Consider the following 11507-nt stretch of genomic DNA (forward strand, 5'->3'; position numbering starts at 1 on the left):
ATGCCTCCCATATTGCCATGTCAAGCCTCTAACCCACCTTCCTAGCGAACTGATGTTTGGCTATGTTTCCGCTTTTGCTCAGCCCCTCTTATAGTGTTGCTAGTTGCAGGTGCCTTGCAGGTTGTTCCATGTTGGAACATGGATATGTTGGGATATCACAATATTTCTTATTTAATTAATGCATATATATATATATACTTGGCAAAGGGTGGAAGGCTTGGCCTTTTGCTCGGTGTTTTGTTCCACTATTGCCGCCTTTGTTTTTGTCATACTGGTGTTATGTTCCTTGATTTTGCGTTGCTTGCACGGTTGAGGTTATGGGACCCCCTTGACAGTCCGCTTTGAATAAAACTCCTCCACCAAGGCCCAACATTGGTTTTTACCATTTGCCTAATAACAACTAAAAACTTGCATAGGGACTTTCCGGACCCCGTGGACTTAATCAACAAAACGGGCCAGTGCTCCTCATGAGTGTTGGTCCAAAACGGGCAGACTACAAGGCCGCCTCAGGGAAACTCGAGGTATTTGGTATATACCTGTAGGCTGACCTATTCGGTCTACCCTAAGAACGAGACCGCGCACCTCCTATCAGGCTAGGTCGATGCATCGGGAGGTCTTGCTAGACTTGTTTTACCATTGCCGAAATATCTTGTAACCAGGATTCCGAGTCTGATCGGGTTGTTCCGGGAGAAGGAATATCCTTCGTTGATCCTAAGAGCTTGTGATGGGCTAAGTTGGGCCACCCTTGTAGAGTATAAACTTTCGAGAGTCGTGCCCGTGGTTATGTGGCAGATGGGAATTTGTTAATATCTGGTTGTAGAGAACTTGACACTTGAATTAATTAAAAGACACCAACCACGTGTGTAAACGTGATGGTCTCTTTTCGAGGAGGTTCGGGAAGAGAACACGGTGGGGCTATGTTTGAACATAAGTAGTTCAGGATCACTTCTTGATCACTTCTAGTTTACGACCGTTGCGTAGTTTCTCATCTTACTCTTGTACTCGTATGTTAGCCACCATATTTGCTTAGCGCTTATGGCAGCTCCACCTCATAACCACATCCTACCCATAAGCTTAAATAGTCTTGATCTCGCTGGTTTTGAGATTGCTGAGTCCTCATGACTCACAGATACTATGAAAACAGTTGCAGGTACCGATGATACTGATGCAGGTGATGCAACCGAACTCAAGTGGGAGTTCGACGAAGACCTTGGCTGTTACTACGTTTCCTTTCCGGATGATCAGTAGTGGTGCCCAGTTGGGACGATCGGGATTTAGCATTTGGGGTTGTCTTCTTTTCATTTAGATCTGTCCGTAGTCGGACTATGTGTGTACTCTGTATGATGTATGAATGATATGATCTTTGTGTGACGTGGCGATTGTAAGACAACTATCTGTTTATCCTTGTGCTTGTACATGTGATTGTGTGAAGATGACCCTTCTTGCGACAAAAACAAAATGTGGTTATGCCTCTAAGTCGTGCCTCGACACGTGGGAAATATAGCTGCATCTTGGGCGTTACAACCTAGTTGCTGTGATGCCCAGTTCCTTCATACCATAATTACTGCTTAGCGGATAGGATGTGTGGACCAAAGTTGGCTGTACAAACTGCTGAAGCGGTGCCAAATAATTTTCTAATGGCAGCGCTGATGAGATGGCAACATTTTTAGGTACTAGGTACAAACTGTAACACTGTCTTAACATCCACAATAACATAGCATAGTAACAGTGTCTGAATCACATCTAATAAATGATCTTAACAACGAAACTGGGGCTAAACTTCTCTACACATGCTAGAAACTTCCTCCCATTGTCCACTTATTCAAACACAACTAGCTTCATGCATGGAGATTGATGGTGACAACAAGCAGACAGATCTTCAGCCACCCCGCTCCATTTCTTGCAACTGATGGTCCTAGGGAACTACAAGAGGAAGAAATGACTCAAATTGACCGCCAATGAGGGAGTCCTGGATTAGGGGGTATCCGGACAGCCGGATTATATCCTATGGCCGGACTGTTGGACTATGAAGATAAAAGATTGAAGACTTCGTCTCGTGTCCAAATGGAACTCTACTTGGCATGGAAGGCAAGCTAAGCAGTACGGATATGGATATCTCCTCCTTTGTAACCGACCTTGTGTAACCCTAGCCCCCTCCAGTGTCTATATAAACCGGAGGGTTTTAGTCTATAGGACAACATACAATCATACCAAAGGCTAGCTTCTAGGGTTTAGCCTCTCCGATCTCGTGGTAGATCAACTCTTATAATACTCGTATCATCAAAAATAAATCAAGCAGGACGTAGGGTTTTACCTCCATCAAGAGGGCCCGAACCTGGGTAAAACATCGTGTCCCCTGCCTCCTGTTACCATCCGCCTTAGACGCACATTCCAGCTCATTATTGACCAATTTCTGACCGGTGGAGCGTACCAACTACGGGATGCATCGACTAATCGACCCGAGCCGAACCCATGGAACGCGGCCAAGCTCCGAAGATTCTACGCCTAGCGCCGGACTCTATGTCCGTCCCCTTCCTCTGTCCATTTTTTGCATATACACTATTTGTCTTATTTTTCTTTCTTCCTTTCTTTTATTCTTTCTCTAGGCCTTCAAGGACCAACTTGTGCCTCGCTTGCACACTATAGATGCGCTAGCCGCGCTCATCATACCTAGGGGCTTCTTTCACAGAAGCTTAATTATTTATCTGGGCTTCAGGCCCCGCACATGTGTTATGCTTCCACATGTACCTTTTTTCGCCATTATATGCATCGATATGACTTAAGTTTTGGCCAAGCTGGGTTGCCTGGCTCTTGTATTTATGCCCTACGTTCCCATTAATTTGGCTAGGGCATAAGGGGAGCACCTCTGCGATTGTTACTGCCGGGTCAGCCGGATGTGTACCTCAGACTGGGTGAAGCCGAAAGCTAGTGTTCTTAAGGGAATATTCAGCCGGTGAACAAAAGATGATTTTTATTTATTGTCCATATCTGCCCCCAGATGTTTTTCCTGCGTTTCCTATCGCAGTCCGGACATGCACTTTAGGGCATGCTTACCCAGGGAAAGGAACCCTTAACGGAACTATTCTCCATGGAAGATGTTTCTTACTACCCATGTAATATAACATAACTAGTTGGGCACTTGTCTGTTCAAGCACTAATGACCCCTACGCCTGGTCTCCACGCATACCTTGGTTCTTATATAACTGAGCGGGTATTCGGATACACTCCGAACTATCGGGTCCCGAGGTTGAAGCGAAAAGGTCCGCCAAGACAAATGATCTACAATCCAGCTAGAAGGCATTATACATGTCAATTTAATTACATAGTCATGCAGACTGACTAAATTCCTCTTCTATACCATCCAACAGGCGGTCTAGCCTACAATCCTGTTGGGAATACTTTGCGGCTAATTCTAGTTGCCCATAAACTAAGCTAACGGGGATCTCTTTTTTGTCGGGCCCCACAGGTCCATCCTCGGCCATGTGATTTTGGTCAGCCTTGGTATACCGCGTCTTCACCATGGCCCAGGCTTCTCTGGCACCTTGACGGCAGGCCGATACCTTCCATAATCGGAAGCGCCGCCGTGCTCCCTTGAGCTTCTCCGTAAGCCCTGCAACGCCTTCTGGCAGGGAGACAGATGGCCACAATGCCTGGGCAACACCTTCCATCACCTGTCGAACTTGTTCGTGCAACTGTGAGAGCTCGGATAGAAGATCACCCGCAGACCCGGGCATTTCCTCCGCGGGACGACCCGTCAGCATACCTACAGACATAACACTATTAGTCGGCTTCTTCGCCGAACTCCTTCAAAAGGATTTGTTCAAGCACTCACTGAAAATGCCGCGCCGAGGCCGCTTATTCTCCTTCTCGGAATCTGCAAGCTGGGCTCGAACGTCTTTAGTTCCACGCTCACCTTGATATTTGTGTCTTGGACATTGTTATTCTCCCGCCTAATCTCAGTCAGCACGCGTTTGCCAGCCTCTAGCTGCCGCACGACATGCTGGTCCTCTGGATTTTCTCCGGATTCATCTGCAACATCTATTGTTAGATCTGCAGCCACGCCGCACACTATATGGTAACCATCATTCTTTAAAGTAAATGTTACCACCGGGAGACTTTTTCAGTTCCTGTAATGCGGCAACAGCGGCCCGTAGTTGGGTCTTGCATTCCTCCTGCTCATGTGACAGCCTAGTATTCTTCTCTGAAAGAACCTGTACAATAAATATGATCCTTAAATCAGTTCTGCTAACTATATCAAGTCTCAAGGGCTACTGATACATATAAATTGTCAGATTTACTTACCCGTACATCCTTTACATACTGATCCGTGGCTCTGGCTAGACCATCTTGAGCAGCACGGAGGTACACCTCTCCAGAATTGAAGGCATCAAATGCCTCTGGTGAGAAACAAGCGTCACGGAGTATGGCCCGGTGGCGCATATGATTCATGGCGCTGTCCACTTCTGAGTTTGTAGCGGATAATCTATCCGCATCCTCTATAGGGGGATTATCCGGCGCCCGCCCCATATCGGCTTCCGCCTCAGTGTCCAGTCCTGGCGCCCGACTGGTGGAAGCGTGATTATCAACATCGCCGGACATATTCCGGCGAGCGTTTTTTCTATTAAAGAAATATGGGTGTCATTACATTTCGAGAAAGACGACAACCACAGAGTGGGGTTTTTGTTACACATTTGCGCCGGCATCTCCGTCCTGACCGCCTTCCTTTTTGGCCTACCCGGCCTCGGTGCCTCTTGTTGGCGAGTTGCTGCGGGTTCGGCAGGGCGTCCCGAATGTCTTCCTTGTAAAAATGCCATATGTATATGGTAGGTGAAGTGTCCAAAAGGGGATCCTAGTTTTTGGAGTTGGGATTCTTGGTTTTTCTTACGTGCGATGTAGGAAGCAGTCCGGGATAGTCGGTCGTAATGGCCACCATGGCATCATCGTAGCTTAATTGATAAAACTACCGGTCTATCAGCTCCACGAATATAACCGGATCTTCTTCAAGTCCGGATTCGAGGGCCCGGTGAGGGTCCTCTGGTTGTTCCTGCCGTAAAGTGGCAAGGTGAATACTTACAAAAAAGAATGCGTGAAAAATGGGAGTAAGGAGATATAACTTACCCAGCTTGGGGGATTGTACATGGAGAATCCATCCCGTGGCTTGATGCGGATGAACTCCTCTTCCTCTCCCTTGAACAATTCAGACAAAATTTTTGCTAAAGCGGCAGCATTGTCCGGATCCTTACGCCCTCAGAGGGTGGCATCATCCGCCCCGTAAAAACACCACAAGGGGTGCCCACGATATTGAAGTGGTTGCACTCCCCGCATTATGCAAATCGACATAACTTCGATTACTGTCAATCCTGGTTGAGCCAGTGCTTTAATCTGGTTCATCAGATAGAGGACTTCTCCATTGTCTTCCACCTGGGGGCTCCGTGGGCGCCAACTTCGGCGTTTCTTCACAGGATCATTGCTGAACTCAGGAAGACCCCGCCGAACAGGGTCCGGAAGGGGAACGTCCTCCATATAAAACCATTATGAAGGCCAGTCTTCGAACGACTTCTTCGGGGTACCGGACAGGTATCCGGTACTGGCGATGCGCCATATTTCGGCTCCGCCCACTTGATAAACTGACCCCCTATGTGTGCGAGGGACGAGGCAAAATAGCCTTTTCCACAGCTCCAAGTGAGCCTCGCAGCCCAGGAACAACTCGCAGAGAGCAACATAGTCGGTGATATGTAGAATGGAGGCAGGGGTGAAATTGTGTAATTGGAGGCCGCAGAACTCCAGGAGCCCGCGAAGGAACGGATGAATTGGAAATCCGAGTCCCCTTAATAAATAAGGAACAAGGCAGACCCGCTCCCCCATAGAGGGACAGGGAAAGCTCTCCGCTTGCTCCCCGCCATTGTAGGTGGCAAGCCCGGCTTGAACGGGCACCATATACGCTGGAGGGAGAAATCCCTTAGTCTGCAGTTCGACTAATCGACTGTGCAGGACTGAACACCTCTCCCAATCACCGGGCTTAGGGCTACGTGGGTGGGAGGAGGAGCTGCGGGGGTCGGCCATGCTGGAATGGATCTTTGCAAACGCGCTCTGATGGATTCTCACGGGGGAGGTTGGTATGGATCGAATCTAAGAATCCCCATCCCTTTAATAGACAATTTATTTATTTGGCTAGGGGGCGAATGTAAAAACGCCCTGGCGCCTCGTATTCATTCGACGCGTGGGAGATAGCCCTTATTGGGCATAGAAGCCAAGAGGTCCAAACATTTATGGGACCGAACACTGCTTTACAAACGTTCAAAATATGGAGAAGAATCGGCCTTGCAATGCCGAAGACAACACTGTGCGCCGTACTCATCGTCATTGAAGCCTGGTTCGGGGGCTACTGAGGGAGTCCTGGATTAGGGGGTATCCGGACAGCCGGATTATATCCTTTGGCTGGACTGTTGGACTAGTAAGATACAAGATTGAAGACTTCGTCTCGTGTCCGGATGGAACTCTACTTGGCGTGGAAGGCAAGTTAGGCAGTACGGATATGGATATCTCCTCCTTTGTAACCAACCTTGTGTAACCCTAGCCCCCTCCGGTGTCTATATAAACCGGAGGGTTTAGTCCGTAGGACAACATACAATCATACCATAGGCTAGCTTCTAGGGTTTAGCCTCTCCAATCTCGTGGTAGATCAACTCTTGTAATACTCGTATCATCAAAAATAAATCAAGCAGGACGTAGGGTTTTACCTCCATGAAGAGGGCCCGAACCTGGGTAAAACATCGTGTCCCCTGCCTCCTGTTACCATCTGCCTTAGACGCACAGTTCAGGACACCCTACCCGAGATCCACCAGTTTTGACACCGACAGCCGGGTTAAAATCCTTCATTCCAAGTCATAACCTGAGAGAGAGAGGCATACCCGGGTGCTGAAAAATTCGCTGTTGGAGGAGGAACCACTGGAGAGGTCATTGAAGAAGACCATGGCGACCCCGGTGGTAGGATGTGAGATGGCGAGAGCGACGAAGCAAGCGAGGAAGCGGCCATAGCTTCAGAAGGATGGAAGGTGGAAACAGGGGAAATGTGACTTGTGGTCGGGGAGAAAAGGGTGTGGGGAAGGGGGCGGGGGTAGATATTTCTGTTTTAGACCAAATTTTTTGAAATATGGAGGGAAAGTTTGTGCGCGGTGCCGCCGGACACCATTCACTTTGAATAATTGTGTGCATTGCAAACAATTCTTCTGCTTTACGTGCATGGTATGAGTTTGATAATTCAAATTTTGGTGGAAATTTCCCTAGACACTGTCCTCATCCATGCCATTGCATAATTTAACATCGCTTGTTAATGTGGGCACACAAAAGAGCATACATCACACATACCACACTTTCTGAATCAAGCAATTCTAGTAATTAAATAGAGCCAGTGGACCTAAACATTGATCTACCAAAAGACCAGCATTAAAACCGCCGCCGCGCCGGCCTATGCATTGCCGGTCTGAGATGAGACATCGATGACTTGTCCTGGCGACATGTCGCCTTTGGTGGACTCCGCGTCCCCCTGCGAGAGTTGACCGTGTCGTCGTCCTCATCCTCGTCCTCGGCGCCACCCTCAAGGTTGTTGTACTCGTAGTAGTGGTTGCACCAGAGCTCGCATTGGAACACCACCACCGATTCCTTGACGGAAAGACTCTTCTCTACCTCGAACTTGGCCATGCGCAACTCCTCCTCCTGGTGCTCCTCAATCTCTACCGCCTCGTGCATCTCCAACTCCCGTTCGGTGATCTGATGAGGAAGCAAGTGCTCCATGGCCACCGCCGCCTTTCTAGACATGGGTTGGATGTTGGATTCCGAGGTGGCCTGGAATATCTTGGATGTGTGTCCTTGATCTTGGTGTGGATGGCCTCGACCTCAAGGGCGACATCAGTGGCATGGACAGCAGCACGAGTGCTCTCGGTGTCTGCAGCCCTTGTCGCAGCAGCTGCTGCAGCTGCCCTGTCGGTTGCCGCAGACACCCTCTTAACGGATGCGGCCACGCTCAATGTGGATGCGGCAGCACTCTCGGTGTGGGCGTTCGCGCTCTCGGCGCAGGCGGCGGCGCTCGGGGAGGACGCGGCCACCGTATGGGCCCTAACGAAGCGTTTCTGTGGCACCATCGTTTGCAAGAAGGGCTTACAGGAATGGGGATCAGGATTCCTGGATTCGGGGGTTGCCGGCACTGGATCAGACGAGCTGGCAAAGCTTAAGGAGGAAGACTTAAATAGACCCATGAATTTTCCTCGCAAACGGTTGCTGCAAAACAAATGTGTGTGATGTTGTTGATATTCTTTATTAGCTGTGAAAGACGAGTTTGGAGTAAAGTGGCAACGGATGGTGTTTTAAATGTATGAGAAATTTCTAGTGCTAATACAACTATCATTTTTAAATTTGGAAAATTTCAGGGGTCATTTAACCTTTTAAGACAATTAAGTGATTTTCAAACATATTTGTGTACTTGTGTGCGAGTTAATTCCATGTGCGGTAAATTGGAAGGAATTTTCAAACATATTGGTCTCATGGCTATGACACAAAGCATGGAGTGCCATGGCATTTAAATTCAAAAAATTAAAAAATAATCAAAAACACATGAAACCTTTCTTGATGTAATGTCCAAGATGACATGTAAAAAAATTGGCATGTTTGACGGAAGTTTGGACACACACACACCTGATAAACCGGAGCAACTCACTAGAAGGCTCGTGGTTCTAAGAGAGAAAAATGCATGTTTGATGACGAACGGGCGATACCTTCCTCTTAGGGCCTTCATAAATTTTCTACAACTAACATGCACTAATACAACTATCATTTCAAAATTTGGAAAATTCCAAGAGTCATTTGATGTTTTAAAGACATTTATGTGATTTTCTAGCAATTTAATGACCCAAATTCAGATATGAACTACATCTACATGCAAAGCTAACCACAACGGTTTGAAAAATCATATTTGTGTGCTTGTGTGTGAGTAAATTCAATGTGCAGTAAATTGGAAGGAATTTTCAAACATATCGGTCTCACGGCCATGGCATCTAAATTCCAAAAAGTTAAAAAAATCAGAAAAATATTAAACCTTGCTTGATGTAATGTCATGCCACCAAGATGACATGGTAAAAAATGGCATGTTTGACGAAAGTTTGTACACACACCCGTCACAAACCAGAGAAACTCACTAGAAGGCGCGTCGTTCTGATACGGAACAATGCATGTTTGATGACGAAAGGGAGATAGCTTCCTCTTACGGCCTTCAAATTGTTTCTACAACTAACGTGCACTAATACAAGTGTCATGTGAAAATTTGGAAAATTCCAGGGGTCATTTGACCTTTTAAAGATATTTAAGTGATTTTTCTATCCATTTAATGACCGAAATTAAAATTTGAACTACATCTACATGCAATGGCTAACCATGACGGTTTTAAAATTCATATTTATGTACTTGTGTGCGAGTTAATTCCATGTGCAGTAAATTGGAAGGAATTTTCAAACATATTGGTGTCATAGCCTAGACAGATGCATGGAGTGCCATGGCATTTAGATTCCAAAATTAAGAAGTGATCAGAAACACATGAAACCTTGCTTGACGTAATGTCATGCCAACAAGAATATGTGGTAAAAAATTTGGTCTGTCTGATGAAAGTTTGGACAAACACCCCTTACAAATCAGAGCAACTCAGTAGAAGGCTTGTGGTTCCAAGAGGGAACAATGCATGTTTAATGACGAACGGGAGATTGCTTCCTCTTATGGGATTCAAACAATTTCTAAAGTTAAAGTGCACTAATACAACTATCATGTGAAAAATTGGAAAATTCTAGGGGTCATTTGACCTGTTAAAGACATTTAAGTGATTTCCTAGCCATTTAATGACCGTAATTCAAATTTGAACTACATCTACATGCAACAGCTAAGCATAACGGTTTGAAAATCATAATTTTTTTGTACTTGTGTGCGAGTTAATTCCATGTGCACTAAATTGGAAGGAATTTCGAACATATTGGTGTCACGGCCTAGACACATGCATGGAGTGCCATGCCATTTAAATTCCAAAAAAATGATCAGAAACACATAAAACCTTGCTTGACGTAATGTCATGCAACCAAGATGATGTGGTAAAAAAATTGGTCTATTTGATGAAAGTTTGGACACACACTCCACACAAACCGGAGCAACTCACTAGAAGGCTAGTGGTTCCTAGTGGGAACAATGCATGTTTGATGACGAATCGACGATAGCTTCCTCTTATGGGCTTCAAAAAAATTCTATAGTTAACATGCAGTAATACAATTGTCATGGCAAAATTTGGAAAAATTCAGGGGTCATTTGACATTTTTAAGACATTTAAGTGATTTTCTAGCCATTTAATCACCGTAATCCAAATTTCAACTACGTCTACATGTAGGAGCTGACCATAACGGCTTGGACACATGCATGGAGTGCCATGGCATTTAAATTCCAAAAAAATAAAAAAATTGATGTCGGGACCCCGATTCCAAGTCACATCAATCTAGCTGGTAACACCTCATATCACTTTGTGACCTCACGCACGGTATCCCCACGGGTGTCACCTTACCCTGGCCCGGGACCGTTTGCGCCTTTTGGCTCATGTATACGATTGTGTCGCTAGCATCCATATGACAGAGAACCCAGGCCGACATGGCTAGTCGTGAACCCAAAGCGGCACTAACCTATGGGGACAAGCATACATGATTCACATCGAGCATGTCGGTCAGCAGCGTGTGAATACGGGCTGTAGCACTGGGCTAACAGGAATCCAGGAACCTGGGCTATAGCAGGCTAGGCAGGACTCCGGATGTCACCGCGTGACATTTCCCCGAAGGGACAGACACAGGAATGAAGTGAAACACATGCCGGCTAGTCAAGTGTCCTGAGCAGTAGTGCTGGGCTAGCAGGACTCCGGTGAACCGGGCTGTAGCGGACTACTATGGCTCAAGGAAGCACTAGACTACATTTCCCCATAAGAGAGGCTGCCAAGGATAAACAACTAGATTGTCGGATCCCACACATAGCAATACACGTCACACGTACGCACAAACATGCAAGTGTGTGCTATACAACATGGCATCACAACATAACGCAAAGTCATATAGATAAAGGCCCAGAAGAGCCACATAGCATTAAATACAAACAGGGGTCACATGACCCATCATTCAGAGCATACAAGCAACGGAAGCATTACATGTCTGAGTACAGACAACTACAAAAGGAAAAAGGATGAGAAGCCTGACTATCTCTAAGTCCCTCCCAAGGGTACGAGATCGCAGCTGAGGTAACAAGCTACTCGTCGAAGTCCAAGCGGTACTACTAGTGAGACAGATGTCTCACCTGCAAAACATAAATAAAGCAAACGTGAGTACAAAGGTACTCAACTAGACTTACATCAGATCCTATCATACATGCATTTGTATCAAGAAGGTAATGTGGGGTTTAGTTGCAGCAAGCCAGCTTTGACTCAGTGGCTATCCTGTTCT

This window comes from Triticum dicoccoides, chromosome 2A (assembly GCF_002162155.2).
Source record: "Triticum dicoccoides isolate Atlit2015 ecotype Zavitan chromosome 2A, WEW_v2.0, whole genome shotgun sequence".
NCBI lineage: Eukaryota > Viridiplantae > Streptophyta > Magnoliopsida > Poales > Poaceae > Triticum > Triticum dicoccoides.